General features: G+C 42.5%; 1 protein-coding gene across 6 annotated transcripts in view; it reads right to left on the bottom strand.

Moving 5' to 3' along the window:
• ASTN2 (astrotactin 2) overlaps positions 1-22,169 on the bottom strand; it is a 985,877-nt gene that overhangs the window by 384,271 nt on the left and 579,437 nt on the right. The window lies entirely within an intron of this gene.

The raw sequence follows: 22,169 nt of genomic DNA, 5'->3' as shown, positions 1-22,169 counted from the left end.
GGGATTGATAGAAAGGTTTTCAGTCTCCTTTGGTCAGTTAATAGCTTTGTGACAAGTTCCACAAGTCCCTTTACTTCTCTGAACCTCAGCGTGCCCACCTGTAAAATGGGACTTTTGTGACTATCTTCTTATGGCATTGTGAGAATGAAGAGTGATAATGTCAGGAAAGTGTTGAGAACACTGGCTCACACGGCAACAGCATAGCAAATGTCAGCTGCTTGTTAATATTGACATTGCTGGGATCATATGCATTATTGTTTCTACTGTTACTGCCCTACAGGGTCTACTGTTAGAAAAGTCACATGGGGAGGCTGCCAGATATATATTTAAAAGCCTCTACCAGTATGAGTTTAATTTCCAGCTTTTCCTCTTCTCACTATGTGACCCAGAGAAGTTACTTGCCGTCTCTGAGCTTCAATGTTCTCATCTAATAAATGGGCACAATATCTACAACTACAGATTAGATGTGAAGCTTTTTTTTTTTTTTTTTTTTTTTTTTGAGGCGGAGTCTCGCTCTGTCACCCAGGCTGGAGTGCAGTGGCTCGGTCTGGGCTCACTGCAAGCTCCGCCTCCCGGGTGAAGCTTAAGGTGGATCATGGGGGTGCATCCCTTACTTCAGAATTTGGCACATAATTTGGTACTCATAAAATGTGAATTGCCTTCCTTCCTGTCTTGAATTTGTCTCTTCTTCTCCACCCTTGTCCCTGGAGCCGTAAGTGAGATTCCTGCATACTCACAACATCATGGAAAGGGCTCCTAGCCAGTCTGCTGGACTCCAGTCAGGCCTTCTCAAAACCATCCTCCAAATGGCCAACAGAGTGCTAATTCTAAATAGCATCACTCCCCAGCTTAAATAAGTAAATGAATCTTAAAACATGTGAATCTGCTGTAAACTGATATTCAAGGCCCTCCCTTTATAGAAAACCAAGTGCTCTGCTTGGCCATATGCACAGCCCTCCCCATAATCCTCTGGTCCCTAAGCAAACTCCAGGGAGTTCTACCTTCAATGGCCTCAGCTAGAATGCTCTTGTCAGTGGGTCTGGCACCTGCTATGCGCTCCTTTAGTGGAAAATCATATACTGTGGAGACAGATGGCTATTGATTTAATTTAGTTTTCTATCATTTGATGAGGCTGAGCTCATCTTCTCCATCCCAGCTGATGGAGAAGTAGTTCCAACACTCTTGCCTTCAGAAGAGAAAATGAGGTACTGGGTTTTTATTTCAGTCCTCCTGCTGGCATTTCTTGTCCACAAAGATTAACACCCAGAGCCCAGCCTTCCTCATCCATCACCGGACATCACTGATTAAAATGCCTTCCCACCGTGAGCCCCCACCGTCCAACTCCCTGCTCCGCTTCCCATGCCGTCACCTAAACAACACCAATAATAAAACATACACATAAAAATTAATTTACAAAAACCACAATAACAACAACAAAAAAAAGGTCAGCCCTCTTGGAAATTAAATTTTGCCTGAGAAGATTCTATAATTACAAATGCATGCAAGAGTTCTTCAAGACATTTGAGACTGGCGCCAGGAAGAGTGACAGAGAAAGTAGGTTATAAATGGCCTTTGTCAAGCTGCAGAAAGGTTATAAAACTGCTGCATTTTGTGCTTAAAAAATCAATTTTCCATGTGAGTGAAGTGCTGTACAAATTTTTTTTTTTTTTTTTTTTTTTTTTTTTTGAGACGGAGTCTCACTCTGTCGCCCGGGCTGGAGTGCAGTGGCACAATCTCAGTTCACTGCAAGCTCCACCTCCCGGGTTTACGCCATTCTCCTGCCTCAGCCTCTGGCTAGTTTTTTGTATTTTTTAGTAGAGACGGGTTTCACCGTGTTAGCCAGGATGGTCTTGATCTCCTGACCTCGTGATCCGCCCGTCTCGGCCTCCCAAAGTGCTGGGATTACAGGCTTGAGCCACCGCGCCCGGCAAGTGCTGTACCCGGCAAGTGCTGTACATATTAATACAAGCTCAGAGGAAGCCCCTGCTTGTCTCTGAACATTCACCGTCAGACAAGAGGGCACGTGGTCACAAGGTCATTTGGAGCCATTTGCGGGTACTGGGACCTGGCTTCAGTCTGTTTGCAGACTCGTGGAGCATGCTGAAAAGAATGACTGATCTTCCTACCAGGTTACAGAAGACACCTGGGCAGGGTATGGTCTCAGTTCTTCCCATCCCCCAATGATTCTCTACCACATTTGTTTTTTAAACGTGTTCACTAAACTACAGGTTTTATCTAAGTGCTTTACCTGTTTTAACTTATTTAATCCCTATAGCAAATACATGAGGTAGAGTGGCAGGCTGATAATGGTTCCCAAGGCATGTCTCTGTCCTAAGCCCTGCAACTTGGAATCTATGAATGCGACTTTCTATGGTAAAGGTTATGCTGATGTGATTGTGTCAAAACTCTTGAGGACACCCTCCTGGGTTTTCCAGGTTGGCCTAAATGCCATCACAAATGTTCTTATGACAGAGAGGCAGAAAGAAATTACACACACAGAGGAGAAGGCGACATGGGAGTGGAACAGAGATTGGTGCATTGTGGCCACAAACCAATCAATGCTGCTGCTACCACAACCTGAAAGAGGCCAGGCACGGATTCTCCTCTAGAGCCTCCAGAAGCAGCACCACCAGAAATCAAATGCCAGCACCTTCATTTTGAATTTCTGGCCTCCAGCACTGGCAGAGAACAAACTTCTTAATAATTATCTTAAGCACCGAGTTTGCGGCAATTTCTTGCAGCAGACAAGGTAGGTACCGTCATGATTCCCATTTTGCAGAGGAGGAAGCTGAGGAGAGGGTTACACAGTTTGGTGGTGACAGAGGCAGAGCTTCTCAGGCTTCCCAACTTTGTTGCTATTAACTGCCTAATGGGCAAGGCACTTCACCACCCTGTCATTTACTGACTGACTGACATCTAGTTGTAGGAAGTCCTGTCATTTACTGACTGACTGACATCTAGTTGTAGGAAGTCCTGTCATTTACTGGCTGACTGACGTGTAGCTGTAGGAAGTCCTGTTATTTACAGGCTGACTGACGTCTAGTTGTAGGAAGATAGAACAAGGCAGGGCTTAGAGCTCATCTAACCTCCTTACTTTAGAACTGAGGCCCAGAAAGTTAGAGGACATCACCCCATATTCCTCAGCACATGAATGGAGAACGTGAAGCCAGGCTTCCCTTGCCCCAGCTTGGTGTTCTCTGTCCACTACACTCACTTCCCTTCAGGTTAAAGCATTTTGCAAACTTGCAGATCCTATAGTCTCTCTCCCCAAGATGATTTGCTGATGGGAAACTGAGGGTCAGGAAGGTAAGGGGACTTGACCAACATCACACAGCAAATTAAAGGTAAGATTTGATCCATGCCTGTGGGAAAGGCTTTCTAAGTACATGAAGTGGGTTTACCAGTTACCATCATTCCTTCCTCTGTCATGGACTTCATGCCCTGTACCTTTGAGGATGAGTAGGGGCAGATGAGATCTAGCCATCGTTTGAGATTATCTGTATATTATTAGTGTTTAATTAGCTTTTTGCTTATTATCTGTCTCCTCCACCAAAAGGTAAATGTTATAATAGTATGGACCATGTGGCTTTACCTAAGCCATCTGGCATATAGTTGGTACCTGTTATTTGCTGAATGAATAGGTGGAGTGCCAGAAATGACATTTAGTGTGTCTGTATATTAACTTTGGATCTGAATCCACATTACTCTTATAAGTTATATAACCTTCAGGCAGTGACATAAAGTCTCCTATCTTCACGTGATTACTGTGATGGGTAAATAGTATGGTCACCAGCTTCAAAGATGGTTCCCAGTGATTCCTGCCTTCTGGTATTAAGACTCGTGTAATCCCCTCCTACACTGCACCAGAATTGGTCTATGTGACCAATCGTATGTGGCAGAAGAGGAGGTATGTGGCTTCTAAAGGTAGATCATAAGAGAGATCTTTCTCTCCCTCTGTCTGTCTCTCGCTCTCTCTCATCACTTGCTCTAGTGAAAGCAAGCTGCCATGTTTTCAGCAGCCCTATGGAGAGTCTCGTGTGGCAAAGAAGTAAAGCCTCTGGCCAACAGCCAGTAAGGCTGGGGCCTGCCAGCAAAACATGAGTGAGCCTGCAAATAAACTATCCCGCCCCAATCCAAGCTTGTTCAGATATTGGCAACCCCAGCTGACATTCTGACTGAGACTTTGTAGGGGTGGGCCAGAACCACACATCTAAGCTGCTCTTGAATTTCTGACCCTTAACAATTCTGTGGGATAATAAATACTTTTTGTTTTAAGTGACTTGATTTTTGAGATAATTTGTTACACAGCAATAGCTAACTAATACAGTGAGATAAATGTATGCAGATAAATGTATGCAGTAATCAGCAAGTAGTTCTGCTGTTATAGGTATTTGTAAAGAGCTTAGAATCTGGTTTGAGAGATAAATATACATATCTGTCAGAGAACTAGTTAGTTATAGAACACTCATAAAGAAGTATGGTAAAATGTGTTTGGGAAAATAAAAACTCCGCAAATGTGAGTGACTATGGAATACTGAAACCGGGAGATTTTAGTCTTTTCTCCTCTTGTAGGAAGGGAACCCTGTAGGAAGGAAGCTCCTACAAGAAGAGAAAAGAGACATCTAATGTACTGGAAGAGGAAGACTAGAATTCATTACCAGGCACTGCCGCTTGCTTGCCTCGTGACCTTGGACAAGTCCTTGAAACTATTTTGGCCTGTTTTCTTTCTGTAAGTGGAGGAGCCAGTTTGGATATGAGGACTAAAGTCAGGCCTGAATTCCAATGAAAGATTTGTGACACTGAGCATATAAGCAGGATGCCTCACCTCAGAGACAGCCTCAGGTTCCTCATCTGTAAAATGCAAATAATGTCTCTCTTGGAGGCACTTCTGAAGATTGTATGAGAAAACACTTCTGAAATATCTGGCTTTAGAGCTGGTACATAATAGATGCCTAATAAATGAAGACTAAATGTATGGGGATATATAAACAAGTTATAAATTAACCGAAACCCCAAAAGAAATCCTAGCTTAGTTGGGAAGAATCACGATGTCTGACTAGATACAGGTAGGATGTACCTCCTCCATGGAGAGGAACCAGAATAATAAGTAGATACACACATTTCAAACAGATCGTCTAGAAGAGAATGCTAAGATTCATCAGAGAAGAAATGAGAAGCACCAGGAGTAAGTAAATAGAGACTTTGAGGCAGTTTGCCTAGTCAGAAACCAACTGAGAGCTGGAATGGGCTCCTGGATGTGGGGTAACAGTAAGAGAGAACCCCCCAGGGCTCCAAAATGGGGTTTTACACCTTGGCTGTGGGGAAACCCTCAACCTACTGGGGCCTTTGGCCTGACATATGAAGTGCCTAACGGTTGCATAAAACAATTGCTACAGAATGAGCACCCACATAAAATCCCACAGGCATCTGAACCTGGAGTAGACACAGCTGGGCACTATTTTGAGAGCCAAGATACTGAGAATCTGCAGATATGGCTGCTGCTGCACTGTTCTAAAGAGGGAGAGGGAAGACTGGGTGCTCCCACACATCCCCAGGAAGCTCCTTACTGCCCTGCTGCAGGCTGCTATTGAGACTGAGACATGGATGGACTGTACTTCTCACAGCTTTTCGCCCACATTGCTTGCCTGGGATGAACTCTGCCTTCTCTGGTATCAGGCCCAAAGCACCATTTTTGACAGTTTAATGCTGAGCTGCACCCTACCATTGGCGTGAGTTTGGGTTGATGTGGCTGCAGCTGCTACCCAGTCAAGGAGGGACAGGGAGACCAGGCTATCCGATGCACATCTAGGACAATAGCCACAGCCCTGCAAGGGGCTGCTGTGAGACCAAGACTCAAGTGGGCCACACTCACCACAGTTTCTTGTCAATACGGCTCACCTTTCTGGTCACAGCCCACAGCTGGCACCATGCTGAGCATTTAACGCTGGACTGTGCCCCAGCCTTGGGGCCGAGTTTGAGGTAACATGGCTGCAGCCACCACCCTGCTAGGAGAGTGACAGGGTAGACTACATTCTCCTAAGCACACTCAGGACAATACCCACCATCCTGCTGTGGGTGACTGCGAGACTAGGGACCAGCCCGCCCAACTCATCACATCTCCCAGCGAGACCAACATGGGTTTCTTGAGTCCCAGTGGGTGGCTCTAACCACCATTACTGCCATCAGCCACACTACACCAGCTTCCCAGGGGCCCCAAAGTCTATCCATACATTGGGCCCACTGCTCCCACTACTAGCTTCTAAGCAAGCCAACTAATGGCCCAAGAATTAGCCCTCAAAAACCTACTAACACTGAAGCTAGAGTAAGCTGCTTTGGGGCTTAAAAACAGGCACACTCACCCCACTGCTGCCACCATCAGGTGTGAAGACTGGCTCACTCTGTGTTCAAGGTCCCAGCTTAACTTCACCACAACCTCAACTAACAACTGTACGAAATCGAAAACACAGTATCTCAAAATGTGTATTATTTAGCAAAATCAGTGCTAAGAGAAAAGTTTATAGCATTAAATGCCTACATCAAAAAATTATCACAAATTAACAACCTAACATGACACCTGAAAAAACTAGAAATACGGCCGGGAGCGGTGGCTCACGCCTGTAATCCCAGCACTTTGGAAGGCCAAGGTGGGCGGATCACCTGAGGTCGGGAGTTCAAGACCAGCCTGAGCAACATGGAGAAACCCCATCTCTACTAAAAATACAAAATTAGCCGGGTGTGGTGGTGCATGCCTGTAATCCCAGCTACTTGGGAGGGTGGGGCAGGAGAATCTCTTGAACCTGGGAGGCAGAGGTTGCAGTGAGCCAAGATTGTAGCATTGCACTCCAGCCTGGGCAACAAGAGCGAAACTCTGTCTCAAAAAAAAAAAAAAAAGAAAGAAAGAAAGAAAAAAGAAAAGAAAAGAAAAAAAGAACTAGAAATACAAGAACAAACCACACCCAAAGTAAGCAGGACAAAAGACATAACAAAGATCAGAGCAGAAATAAACGAAATAGACCCAAAAAGCAATGAAATGAAAAAATAACGTTTTGAAATGATAAAAATTGATAAGCCACTAGCAAGAAAAGAGAGAAGTCTCAAATAAATACAACTAGAAATGTAAAAAGAGACACTACAACTGATGCCATGGAAATACAAAAGATCATCAGAGACTATTATGAAGGCTATTATGTTCACAAACTAGAGAACTTAGAAAAAATGAATATATTCCTGACAACACAAAACCTATGGAGATTGAACCAGGAAGAAACAGAACTCCTGAACAGACCAATAATGAGTAGTGAGACTGAATCGATAATAAAAAATATCTCTCAACAACAACAGAAAAAGCCAAGGACTGGATGAATTCACAGCCAACTTCTACCAAACATCCAAAGAGAACTAACACCAATCTTCCTGAAACGATTCCAAAAAAATGAGGAAGAGGAAATTATCTCTAACTCATTCTATCAGGCCAGTATCTCCCTGATACCAAAACCATACAAGGAAATAACGACAACAAAAAAGAAAACTATACACTAATATCCCTGATGAATATAGATGTCAGTATTTTGCTTAACAAAATACTAGCAAAAGGCCGGACATGGTGGCTCACGCCTGTAATTTCAGCACTTTGGGAGGCCAAGGCGGGCAGATCACGAGGTCAGGAGTTTGAGACCAGCCTGGTCAGCATGGCGAAACCCTGTCTCTACTAAAAATACAAAAAAATTAGCTGGGTATGGTGGCGCACACCTGTAGTCCCAGCTACTCGGTAGGCCGAGGCAGGAGAATTGCTTGAACACGGGAGGCGGAGGTTGCAGTGAGTCAAGGTCATGCCACTGCACTTCAGCCTGGGTAACAGAGCGAGACTCCGTCTCCCCCCCAAAAAAATACTAGCAAATCAAATCCAACAGCACACCATGATCAGGTGAAATTTATCCCTTTGATGTAATGAAGATTCGAATATCCAAATCAATAAACGTGATACATCACATAAACAGAATTCAGGACAAAAGCCATACAATAATCTCCATAGATGCAGGAAAAAAAGCATTCAATAAAATTAAACATCCTTTGATGATAAAAACATATCCTCAACAGAGTAAGTATTTAAGATTCACACCTCAACATAGTAAAGGCCATGACCCACAGCCGATACCTTATGCGGAGGGGGAGGAAGCATTTCCTCTAAGAATTAGAACAAGACAAAGACGTCCCCTTTCAACACTCTTATTCAACATAGCACTGGAAGTTCTCATCAGAGAAGTCAGGACAGAGAAAAAATAAAAGTTATCCAAGTTGGAAAAGAAGAAGTCAAATTATCCCTGTTTGCTGTGTCTTATATCTAAAAATCCCTAAAGACTCTATCAAGTTCAAGATAAAAAATAACATGCAGAAATCAGTAGCATTTCTATAAACCAAAAAAAAACCTAAGCTGAGAACCAAATTAAGAAAGCAATTCGTTTACAATAGCTACAAAAGTAAAATAAAATACCTAGGAATATATTTAACGAGGAGGTGAAAGATCTCTATAAAAATAATAACAAAACACTGATGAAATAAATTGTAGATGACATAAATACATGGAGAAACATCCCATGCTCATGAATTGGAAAACCAATATTGTTAAAAGGATTATATTGCCCAAAGCAATCTGCAGATTCAATCCAATCCCTATCAAATTACCAACATCATTTTTCAAAGCATCAGAAAAAAAATCCTAAAATTCATATGTAACCAGAACAGAACCCAAATAACCAAAGCAATCTCAAGCAAAATAAACAAAGCTAGAAAATCATATTATCTGACTTCAAATTTTAGTACAAGGCATAGTAACCACAAAACCATGGTATTGGTATAAAAACAGGCACCTAGATCAATGGAATAGAATGGAGAACCCAGAAATAAAGCCACATACCTGCAACCAAATGATCTTTGACAAAGTCAACAAAAATATACACTGGTAAAATGATACTCCAGTTGTATTAGTCCATTATCATACTGCTATAAAGAAATACCTGAGGCCGGGCGCGGTGGCTCAAGCCTGTAATCCCAGCACTTTGGGAGGCCGAGACGGGCGGATCACAAGGTCAGGAGATCGAGACCATCCTGGCTAACACGGTGAAACCCCGTCTCTACTAAAAAATACAAAAAACTAGCCGGGCGAGGTGGCGGGCGCCTGTGGTCCCAGCTACTCCGGAGGCTGAGGCAGGAGAATGGCGTAAACCCGGGAGGCGGAGCTTGCAGTGAGCTGAGATCCGGCCACTGCACTCCAGCCTGGGCGACATAGCCAGACTCAGTCTCAAAAAAAAAAAAAAAAAAAAAGAAATACCTGAGACTGGGTAATTTATAAATAAAAGAGGTTTAATTGGCTCATGGTTCCAGAGGCTGTATAGGAAGCATGGCTGGGGAGGTCTCAGGAAACTTAAAATCATGAAGGAAGGCGAAGAGGAAAGAGGCACGTCTTCACATTGCTGGAGCAGGAGGAAGAGAGCAAAATGAGAGGTGTTACACACTTTTAAACAACCAGATCTCATGAGAACTCACTATTGCAAGAACAGCAAGGGGAAAATCTGCCCCCATGATACAATCACCTCCTACCAAACCCCTCCTCCAATACTGGGGATTACAATTCAACATGAAATTTGGGTGGGAACACAAATCCAAATCATATCACTAATGAATAAATGGTACTGAAAAATTGGATAGCCATACACAGAAGAATGAAACTGGACTCATATTTCTCGTCATATATTTTTTAAAAACCTCAAAATGGATTAAGACCTGAAACTATAAAAATCCTAGAAGAAAACCTAGAAAACACCATTTTGGACATTGGCCTTGGGAAATAATTTGTGACTAAGTCCTTGGATCTAATTAAACTAAAGAGCATCTACACAGCAAAAGAAACCATCTACAGAGTAAACAAACAACCTACAGAATGGGAGAAAATATTCACAGATCGTGCACCCGACAAAGGTCACATGTCCAGAGTCCAAAAGGAACTTAAACAATTCAACAAGTAACAACAAATAACACCACTAAAAAGTGGGCAAAAGACATAAACAGACACTTCTTAAAAGAAGACATGCCAGTGGCCCACAAACATGAAAAAACGTTCAACATTACTAATCAGCAAAGAGATCCACATCAAAACCATAGTGAGATACCATTTCACACCTGTCAGAATGGCTACTATTCAAAAGTCAAAAAACAACAGATGCTGGTGAGGCTGCGGAGAAAAGGGAACACTTATAAACTGTTGGTAGGAATGTAAATTAGTACAACCTTTAAGGAAGACAGTATGGAGGTTTTTTAAAAGAACTAAAAATAGAACTACCGTTCAATCCAGCAATCCCACTATTGGGTATAAACTCAAAGAGAAAAAATCATTACATTAGGCCGGTCACGGTGGCTCATGCCTGTAATCCCAGCACTTTGGGAGGCCTAGGCAGGTGGATCACTTGAGGCCAGGAGTTCGAGACCAGCCTGGCCAACATGGTGAGACCTTGTCTCTACTAAAAGTACAAAAATTAGCCAGGCATGGTGGCACATGCCTATACTCCCAGCCACTCAGGAGGTTGAGGTGGGAGAATCACTTGAACCCAGGAGGTGGAAGTCACAGTGAGCCGAGATCATGCTACTGCACTCCAGCCTGGGCGACAGAGACCTTGTTTCAAAAAAAAAAAAAAAAAAACCAAAGAAGAAAACCTGCATTCATATGTTTACTGCAACAATAATAACATGAGTGTTATTTCATAATAGCAAAAATATGGAATTAACCTGAGTGTCTATCAAGAGTTGATTGAATAAAGAAAATGTGGTATACACTCCTACCCCTCCCTTCTCCCCACCCACCCACAGACATACCATGGAATACTACTAGGGCATAAAAAAGAATGAAATCATGTCTTTTGCAGGAACATGGATAGAACTGGAGGCCATTATCATAAGTGAAATAACTCAGAAACAGAAAGTCCAATATGACATGTTCTCACTTATAAGTGGGAGCTAAACAATGGGTACACCTGCACGTAGAGAGTGCAATGACAGACACTGGAAACTACAAAAGTTGGGAGAATGGAAGGGTGGGAAGAGTGTGAGGATTGACAAAGTACTGATTGGGTACAACGTTCACTATTCAGGTGATGGGTATAATAAAAGCTCAAACTTCACCACTACACAGTGTAAGCATGAAAGAGACCGGCTTGTACCCTCTAAATATATAAAAATAAAAATATAAATAAAGGTAACTGAAACTATTAGCTGATTTTTTTCTTTTCCATATGTCTAAGTCCTTCTTTAGATCATTTAACAAATACTCACCAAACACCAACCTACTCAGTGCTAAGGAAATGTTTTAGGTGCCAAAAATGTAGTAGTAAACAAGACAGACAAGACCTTTCTCTCATAGAATTTACATTCTAGAGAAGAGACAAATAATTAACAAGTAAACAAACAAAATGATTATTTTGTAGAGTAAAAAAAATATGAATAAAGATAAAAGTATAATACGATAAAAAGTTAATGAGGATGGAGTGAAAGAAGCATAAAGTTAGCCTAAAAATAGGATAGACAGACTTATTCCACTTTAGTCTTCTTTTTCAAAAGAAGTTTTGGCCATTATAATTCCTCTGCCTTTCATTTAAATTCCAGAAAAATCTTGTCTATACTTATAAAAATCATGCTGAGGTTTTGATACGAATTATATTAAACCTTTATATCAATTCGAGGCATGTGGGCATCTTTATTATGTTGTGCCATCCAATTCATGAATACAGTATGTCTTCCCATGTGATTAGATCTTCTTTGATTTCTTTCACCAGTATTTTAAAGTTTTGCTAAAGCTAAACATAACCCATGCATATTTTGTCAGATTTGCATCTGAGTATTTGATTACCTTTTAGGGATTGCAAATTATATTGTATTTTTTATATATTTTGTCAGATTCACATCGAATATTTTGTTATGTTTCAGAAATTGCAAATGGTATTGTATTTTTTATTTCAAACGTTCGCGTGTTCATTGCTAGTATACGGGAATACAATTTATGTTGTATATTTTTCTTGTATTCTGAGACCTTGCCAAGCTTACTAATTACTTCTAGAAATTTCTTTTGTAGATTCCTTGAGATTTTCTATGTAAAAAAATCATGTGATCTGCCAATGGGTCAGTCTTATAGTCTTATTTCTTCCTTTCTTATCTGAATGCCTTCTTCCTTTTTTGATTTTTTTTTTTTTTTTCCTGTTATTGCACTGGCCAGAACTTCCCACATGATGTTGAATAACAGTGGGCAGAGTGAATCTCCTTTTCTTGTCTCTGACCTTTTGGAGAAAGTATTAAGTCTTTCACCACAAATATGTCAGCTGTATCTCTTTTATTGATGTTCTTCATCAAGTTGAGTAAGTTCTCCTCTATTATTTTTTTTGGAAGTTTTAAAAATCATTTTGGTGTGGAATTTTGTCAAATGCTTTTCTTGTATCCATTGACATGACGATGTGATTTTTCTTCTTCTGCCTGTGATTATTGTCATGGGCCTCCACGTGAAGAGACCACCAAACAGCCTTTGTGTGAGCAACATGGCTGTTTATTTCACCCGGGTGCAGGTGGGTTGAGTCTGAAAAGAGAGTCAGCGAAGGGAGATAAGGGTGAGGCCATTTTATAGGATTTGGGTAGGTAAAGGAAAATTACAGTCAAAGGGGGGTTGTTCTCTGGCGGGCAGGAGTGGGGGTTACAAGGTGCTCAGTGGGGGAGCTTTTTGAGCCAGGATGAGCCAGGAAAAGGAATTTCACAACATAATATCATCACGGTAAGGACTGGCCATTTTCACCTCTTTTGTGGTGGAATGTCATCGGTTAAGGCGAGGAAGGGCATTTGCACTTCTTTTGTGATTCTTCAGTTACTTCAGGCCATCTGGGCTTGTATGTGCAAGTCACAGGGGATGAGATCCTGACAATTATAATATACTGATAGATTTTCAAATAGGAAACCAATCTCGCATCCCTGTAATAAACCCCACTTAGTCACTGTGTATAGTTATCTTTTATGTATTGTTGAGTCCTATTTGCTAATATTTTGTTAAGGATTTTTATAACTGTGGTATATGCATGAGGGCTATTGGTCTTTGTAGTTTTCTGTTTTTGAACTGTCTTTGTCTGCTTTTATTATCAAGATAATGCTAATGTCTTAAAATGATTTGGGAAGTATTCTCCTTTAATTTTCTGGAAGTTTTTTTTGTTTGTTTTGTTTTGTTTGTTTTTTTTAGAATTGATGTTAATTCTTCTTTAAACATTTGGTATATTTCTCCAGTGAAACTATCCAGGACGGGGATTTGGAGCTGAGGGGAGGAGGAGTCTAAAGTGACAAAATAAATTTCCTTAATTGTTATACGGCTTTCCAAATTATCTGTTTCATATTGGCAAATTGTGGTAGTTTGTGTTTTTAAGAAATTGGTCCATTTCACCTAACTCGTCAAGTTTATGTGTGTAAAATTATTTGTAGCATTCCCTTATTATCCTTTTGATTTACACAAGGTCTGTGGTAATATCACCTGTTTCAGATATTGGTAATTTATTTTCTCTCCTCTCTTCCTTTTCAGTCTTACTTACGTTTGTTTAGTTTTATTGTCATTTTCATATAATCAGTTTTTTGTTTCATTGACTTTGCTGTTTTTCTGTTTTTTTTTTTTTTTTTTGAGTCGGAGTCTCGCTCTGTCGCCCAGGCTGGAGTGCAGTGGCCGGATCTCAGCTCACTGCAAGCTCCGCCTCCCGGGTTCACGCCATTCTCCTGCCTCAGCCTCCCAAGTAGCTGGGACTACAGGCGCCCACCACCTCGCCCGGCTATTTTTTTGTATTTTTTTAGTAGAGACGGGGTTTCACCGTGTTAGCCAGGATGGTCTCGATCTCCTGACCTCGTGATCCACCCGTCTCGGCCTCCCAAAGTGCTGGGATTACAGGCTTGAGCCACCGCGCCCGGCCGTTGTTTTTCTGTTTTCTATCACATTGATTTCCTTCCTTCGGCTTCCTGTGGATTTATTTTGCTCTTTTTTTCTCTAGTTTCTTGAGGTAGGAGCTTAGATTATTGATATGTAACTTCCTTTTTTCTAATGTATACATTTAGGGCTATACATTTCCTTCTCATTGAATATAAAGACACAGATATGTTAAAAGGATGAATCATGACTTCAGCTGTGTCGCCACACAATTTGATACATTGTATTTTTATTTCATCTAGTTCAGTCCATTTTTTAATTTCCCTTGAGACTTCCTCTTTGACCCATTGATTATTCAGCAATGTGTTGTTTACTTTCTAAGGATTTGAAGATTTTTCTGTTATCTCTGTTATGAGTTGAAGGTTTATGTCCCCCCAAAAATTTGTATGTTGAAATCCTAACCAACCTGCAAAGTGATGATATTTGCAGTTGAAGCCTTGGGGAGATGATTAGGTCATAAGAGTTAAGCCCTCATAAATAGGATTAGTACCTCACAAGAAGAGGATGGGAGACCAGAGCTCCCTTCCTCTCTAACATATGAGGACACAGAAAGAAGGCAAGCAAGGAAAAGAGAATGTTGCCAAAAAACGGAAATAGCCAGCACCTCAATCTTAGACTTCAGCCTCCAGAACTGTTAGAAATACGTCTATTGTTCAAAGCACCCAATTTATGTTATTTTGCTACAGCAGTCCACAGCTGCTGAAGGCAGCTGTTATTGCTCTGTTATTGCTTTCTTGTTTGATTCTATTGTGGTCAGAGAACACACTCCATACAATTTGAATCTTAAAATTTATGAGGCTTTTTTATGGTCCAGGATATAGTCTTGTCTTTATGTGTCCTGTAGGCACTTGAAAATAATATATATTCTATTTTTGTTGGGCATAAGGTTCTATAAATGTTAACTACATCTTTTTTGTTAATGGTGTTATTGAGTTCTTCTATATTGTTGCTAAACTCCTGTCTAGTTCTTCTATCAGTTTTGGAAAGGGGTATTGAAGTATCCAACCATCATTGTAGAATTGTCTATTTTTTCTTTCAGTTCTGTTAGAACTGAAAAGAAAAAACACACATTTTGCAGTTCTGTTGTTTGATGCATAAACATTTAGGATTTCTATGTCTTCATGGTAAATGATCTTTTATCATTATTTGATTCCCCTCTGTGGTAATTATTTGGAAGGCCTACTTTATCTGTTATTAATATAGCTACTCTCACTTTTGCTTCATTTGCATGCATCTTTTTCCATCCATTTACTTTCAATCTGTCTATATCATTATATGTAATGTGAATTTCTTGCAGACAGTATATAACTAGGTCATGCTTTTAAACTCACTCCACTAGTTTATGCCTTTTAATATTGGTATTCAAACTATTTGCGGCTGGGCACTGTGGCTCATGCCCGTAATCCCAGCACACTGGGAGGCTGAGGCAGGATGATCACTTAAGGCCAGGAGTTTGACACTGGCCTGGGCAACATAGTAAGATCCTATCTTTACAAAATTTTAAAAAATTATCCTAGTGGCAAGTGCTTGTAGTCCCAGCTACTTGGGATGCTGAGGTGGGAAGGTCGCTTGAGCCTAAGAAGTTGAGGCTGCAGCGAGCTGTGGTTGTGCCACTGTACTCCAGCCTAGACGACAAAGCAAAATGCTGTTTCACAAAAAAATAATAAATAATTTCTAAAACAGAAATTATTTACATTTAATGTGACCTGAACATTTCTGGCATTACATTATATTATTATGTTTCAACTCCAGATCTTATTTATATTAATGAGGACCAACTCTGATTTATTTATCTTGCCCAAATTACTATCTGAAGGGTCTGGAGAGTCATGCCCTACAAATCATAAATTCTCATTAGATGGGTTTATTTAATCCTATATATTGTGACTTAATTTCCAACCTGGCTCTGGCATAACATGAGACAAGGAAGAAAAGGTAAAATATTTTAGCCCAAAACATGTTTCTTTGACATATTTTTAAATGACCCTGCAAAGCTGTTCTGTGTAGGGAAAATTTTGCATCGGTAAAGAATGTCTATTAACATAACTACATCTTTTTCTTTCAGACCCTCCCAATCCTTAAGAGATTAACTAAAATCTGAATAGGAAACATTTGTCATCTATTGTCTTTAAGGACAGCCACTAAAAGACATCAAAGGAACTTTGGTCTCCACAATTTTTATCTTAACTAGAACATCCCTATATCCCTACAGCCTGGAACTCCCAACCCTCACCCCCTGCCAATTGCCTCTCTAAAATGTGTAAAACCAAGCTGCTCCTGACCACCTTGGGCACATGTCACATGTTTTCAGTATCTTCTGAGGGCTCTGTCATGGGCTGTGGTCACTCATATTTGGTTCAGAATAAATATTTTCAAATATTTTACAGAGTTTGGCTCTTTTTGAAAGACAGGACTAGCTGGATTTCTTAGGCTGACTAAGAATCCCTCAGCCTAGCTGGGAAGGTGACTGCATCCACCTTTAAACACAGGGCTTGCAACTTAGCCCACACCCGACCAGTCAGAGAGCTCACTAAAATGCTAATTAGGCAAAAACAGGAGGTAAAGAAATAGTTAATCATCTATTGCCTGAGAGCACAGTGGGAGGGACAAGGCTCAGGCATTCAAGCCAGCAATGGCAACCCACTTTGGGTCCCCTCCCTTTATGTGGGAGCTCTGTTTTCACTCTATTTCACTCTGTTCCCTGTTTTGTTATGGCTCGAGCTGAGCTTTCACTTGCCGTCAACCACTGCTGTTTGCTGCTGTGGCAGACCTGCTGCTGACTTCCATCCCTCCGGATCCGGCAGGGTGTCCGCTGTGCTCCTGATCCAGCGAGGTACCCATTGCCACTCCCGATTGGGCTAAAGGCTTGCCATTGTTCCTGCACGGCTAAGTGCCTGGGTTCGTCCTAATCAAGTCGAACACTAGTCACTGGGTTCCACGGTTCTCTTCCGTGACCCACAGCTTCTAATAGAACTATAACACTCACCGCATGGCCTAAGATTCCATTCGTTGGAATCTGTGAGGCCAAGAACCCCAGGTCAGAGAACACGAGGCTTGCCGCCATCTTGGAAGTGCCCCGCCGCCATTTTGGAAGCAGCCTGCCACCATCTTGGGAGCTCTGGGAGCAAGGAACCCCTGGTAACATTTTCACTGACATGTATTTATTTATTTTAGAGACAGGGTCTCACTCCATCACCCAGGTTGGAGTGCAGTGACACAATCATAGCTCACTATAGCCTCAAACTCCTGAGATTAAGCAATCCTCCAGCCTCAGCCTCCTGAGTAGCTGGGATTACAAGTGTGAGCCACTGCACCCAGGTAGACCTTCACACCTTCTATTTTCTCTGGCTTCTACTGGTACTCATCCAGCAGGGGAAGGTGGTGGCCTTGTTACTGACAAGGGAAAGAAGAAGTCCAGGTTTCCCATGTGGCCTTCTCTGATACCCCAAAGAAAATGCCCCTGTTTTCAGCTGGGTGAAGGTGGGAATTTACCTCCCCACTAGGACTTCACGGATCTCTTCCTGGATGGGAGTAGTAGTCACTGGATGGGTATGTCTAGTCACTGTTCCCTACTTAATCTTCACTAACACCACACTGGGTGGAAGGTGGCCCCCCATTAATGCTCGTCCGTGGCAAATGTCCTGGCTTTCTACTAGTTCTTCCCTGACAACAACCCAGCAGGAAGGGGGAAGGTGCTTCAATACTGTGGATTAGGGGTGGAAGGCCATGCTCTTCACTGATGCTGAATAGGCCAGGGGGTGGGGGTGCTATCTATCATTGAGGTTAAAGTCCTGGCTCCCCACCCCATTCAACCTTTGCTCCCGTGGGGAGGGATGGGTTCATTTTAATTTTTTTTCCTTTTCTGTGGTGTTTGGCTGGAGTAGAGCAGTTATTGTCTAGCATTTTTCTGTCTTGCTAGTTTGTCCTTTTCCTGGTATTTTGGCTAGTGAGAGCAGTTTTGTTTTGTTTTGCTTTTTTTCCTTCACATGTGCCTATTGACATTTCTGAGCTGCAGGCTCCTGTAGCTCCAAAGATGGGACACATGAGGCAAAGAGAGAATCTGAGGAACTGACCACCATGTCTTTCTTTGGGTCCCAAAGTCTTCAGCTGGTCTGCAAGGCTCCACCTTTCAGTCTTATGCTTGTTTTATATAGGACATCCAGGGTTTTTCGTTGTATTTAGCCAGAAAAATAAATATTTCCACTCCTCCAAAGCCTATTTTTGCACAGTCCTAGAGCTAAGAATGGCTTTTACATTTGTTTTTTTTTTAAAGAACATGAGATAAAAAAAGACTACATATGACCTGCAAAGCCTAAAATATTTACTATATAATCCTTCATACAGAAAAGTTGAAGACCCATGACTTCAGCCATGACAAGGCACCTGGAGTTTATTCTAAGTGCAACTGGAAGCCTTAGGAGGGTTGTTGGCAGAGGAATAAAGTGATTTTGTTTGCTACTTTGAAGAGATTACTGAAGTTAGTGAATCCAATTATTTCTAAGCACTTTCCTAGAGTCCACAAAAGGAGTCTGGGGAAGCAGGCTCTGTGGGTCTGGGCAGGGGCTTGAGAAAGGGGGTGGGTCAGCCTAATAAGGACTCCATCACATGAAAGCGTGCTTCTTTGCTGAGGTTGTACAGTAAATAGGTGAGAGAGTGGGGAGTCTAACCCAGGTGAGTGCAGCTCCAGAGCCTCATAGCCCCCATTCTGCTCCATTTCAGGGGAGGACTCATAGGAAGACTCTGAGCGCAAGTCTCTGAGCCTTGAGATTTGGAAGACCTAGCAGGGAGGGAGAGGAGGATGCCTGGAGGATTACCATAGGTTCCTCCCACAGGCTAGCCCTGCCGGGCTCCTCCCCACCCCCCGCTTCTTCCTCCATACCGTTAACCTGCTCTTTGCTGCTTCCTAGTTCGACTTTTCATCACCACCAAGCCATTTGTTTCTGTTTGTAATTATGCATTTTAATGTTCATTAATTATGGAATGCAAATTGCTCCGAGTGCAAAATTTGTAATGAGCTGTTTTACCATCCCACCCCCAGGTCTAGAAGGTGGGCCAGCTGTTCTGAGCAGGAGAAGGAAAAACAACCAACTTGCAAAACAGAACAATTTGTCCTAGGGCCTGAGTGAATCATATGGTAAATAAGCCTGGGGGACTTCCTGCTGACGCTAGAGGTGGGGCCCTGCCCCACCTGGGTCCTGGGTGACATCAGTGTGGCATTTTCATTCTTTGCTACAAACTTGGGCCTGAAAGGCAGGTGGGGTAATGGAAGGAGCTCTAGACTTAGACCCAGCCTTTTACTGGTTATACCACCCTGAGCTGGTCACTTGGCTTCTCTGAGCCTCAGTTTCTCCTTCTGGAAGCTAAGGATTATGATGAAATCATCCTCAAAATAGGGGTGGCAGGCAAACACTAGCAGGCCCTGGACAAATGCATGTGAATGGCTCTCCAGATTGCTAGATTCCAGTTCTGCCTGACCGTGGCCTTCTTTTTTTTTTTTTTTTTAGATGGAGTTTCCCTCTTGTTGCCCAGGCTGGAGTGCATTGGTGCAATCTCGGCTCACCATAACCTCCGCCTCCCAGGTTCAATCAATTCTCCTGCCTCAGCGTCCTGAGTAGCTGGGATTACAGGCATGCACCAACATGCCTGGCTAGTTTTGTATTTTTAGTAGAGGCGGGGGTTTCTCCATGTTGGTCAGGCTGGTCTCGAATTCCTGACCTCAGGTGATCCGCCCACCTCAGCCTCCCAAAGTACTAGGATTACAGCCGTGAGCCACCGCACCCAGCCAAAAATTTCTGGTTGCTTTCTTTTCTTTTTGAGATGGAGTTTCACTCTTGTTGCCCAGGCTGGAGTGCAATGGCACAATCTCAGCTCACTGCAACCTCCGCTTCCTGGGTTCAAGCAATTCTCCTGTCTCAGCCTCCCAAGTAGCTGGAATTATAGGTGTGTGCTACCATGCCCAGCATATATATATATATATATATTTTTAGTAGAGATGGAGTTTCACTAGGCCAGGCTGGTCTCGAACTCCTGACCACAGGTGATCCACCTGCCTCAGCCTCCCAAAGTGCTGGGATTACGATTACAGACATAAGCCACTGCACACTGCCCCGGCTGAGGTCTTTAATTGTCTGAGAGCCTTCAGATGGGAACACTCTGAGCCTCAGTCTCCTTCAATGGAGGCATTGGACAGCAGGAAGTCAGGGAAGGCTTTCAGATAAAAACTGCTCAGTTTTTATCAAAGCAACTGTGAATTGTAAAAAGGGGAAAATTAGCTCTGAAGTATTTAAGAGGAAAATGGAGAATTTCCTTGGAATTGATTGAATGTATTTTAAGACATTACAGGATGTCCCCAAACCTGCCTGACTATGAACAATGCCTTGTTCTCCTCCAAGGACTAGGTAAGTATTTGATTTCTTTAAGTCTCATGGCCAGAGCAAGCATAATAACAGTATTACCTCCTACAAATAGTACTCGTCTCAACAATAGTATGCCTCAAAATTTATGGTAAATATTTTTTACTTATTGTTATTATTTTTTACAGACAAGGTCTTACTATGTCACCCAGGCTGGAGTGCAGGCAGTGGTGCAATCATAGCTCACTACCACCTTGAAATCCTGGGTTCAGGGGATCCTCTTGCCTCAGCCTCTCAAATAACTGGGACTACAGGCATGTGCCATCATACTAGGCTAATTTTATTTTTATTTTGTGTAGATATGGAGTCTTATCATGTTGATCAGGCTGGTCTTGAACTCCTGACCTCAAATGATCCTCCCCTCTCAGCCTCCCAAAGCCCTGGGATTACAGGTATGAGCCACCATGCCCAAAGTGGTAAAGATTAAATGAAATGTGACAATAACGAGACTAAACATATATGAAAGCCAGAGTACACTGTCACAAAGAATACACACAACTGTGAATGAAGTCTGACTGAGACACTTGCTCAATGTGTGCCCTAGTTTTTCTGAGCCTCAGTTTCCACAGTTTATACACTGGCAAAAGTAACTCCTTCCTCACTAGACTTGTGAGAGGATCCTGGGAGGTCATGTACCTGACATGTGCCTGACACCTGACAGGTGCTCACAAAATGCTAACTGCTGTTGTAGTTACCTTGTTACTTTCTCCAAATAGGACACATTCAGGGAGAAATGTAAAGGAACCGCATACAGGGAGATGGTAGGCATTTCTTCCATGCCTACTTTTCCGATGAGGAAACTGAAACTCAGAGAGGTCAGGTGAGCTGCCTTAGGTCAAACAGCAAGCAAGAGGCTGACTAAGCCCACCATTGAAAGCCCCCTGACTATGGGACCAAATGAGGTGCTCTTTTCCCTGAACCGCATGGAGGTGGCCTGTCTGTGGTGTCACAAGTGGTTCAGACTGGCTAGGTTAATACAGAGATTGTGAGAATCTTGTGGGAAGGGCCCTGTAATGGGTTATCAGAGGACTTGGGTGCTTTAGGGACAGAGAGGTTGCTTGTGGCATAGTCTTGGATATACAGATTAGATACAGCATCTTGGAAAAAAGAGGTAGGGAAAGATGCAAGGAAGGAAATGAAATGCATATTTATTATGCACCTGCCATGAGCTGGGTGTTTCCCAGTATGCTATATTTTTTAATCCCCCCAAAACTCAGAGGACCTCTAAAATACAATATACTCATTTTACAGGCAAGGTTATTGAAGATCACACAGGCTGAGGAAGGGCTGCTGAATTCTTCAATATGAACCATCCCTTTGATAAGAAACTGAGTGGGCTTGGTTCTTCTCATCCCAGGAGACCTCTGGTGTGCTTCCTGGCATATGAGTGAGTGGGAAAGGCTCTGCCAGTCCTCAGTCCCCCACCCCTCTCGCCACTCAGCCTCAATCTGTCAACTAGGCCAGCTAGCCTGTCTATTAATGCAGACATTGATTTGGACAACCAGGCCAATCAAGAGCCCATAATTACTGGGAGTTTTAATCAACTCATGCCAATTCAGCTGCCGCTCAATTTGTGCTGGACTTCGGTGCTGACAAGGAGGGAAGCGGTGGGGGGTTGGGAGAGGCATGCAAAAAGGATTACAGGGATCAATAGTCCTGCGTAATGAAGGACAGCTGCTGCAGGCACCACCAGGGGGCCTGAGACTTCAGAGTGGAGGAGACAGAGCCTGCCCCCATCCCCCAGGAGAGCTCCCTGGCACAGAATGAAA

Source organism: Macaca mulatta, chromosome 15 (genome assembly GCF_049350105.2).
Source record: "Macaca mulatta isolate MMU2019108-1 chromosome 15, T2T-MMU8v2.0, whole genome shotgun sequence".
Classification (NCBI taxonomy): Eukaryota; Metazoa; Chordata; class Mammalia; order Primates; family Cercopithecidae; genus Macaca; species Macaca mulatta.
Note: the sequence above shows the minus strand (reverse complement) of the source record. Positions and strands in the feature narration are given on the sequence as shown.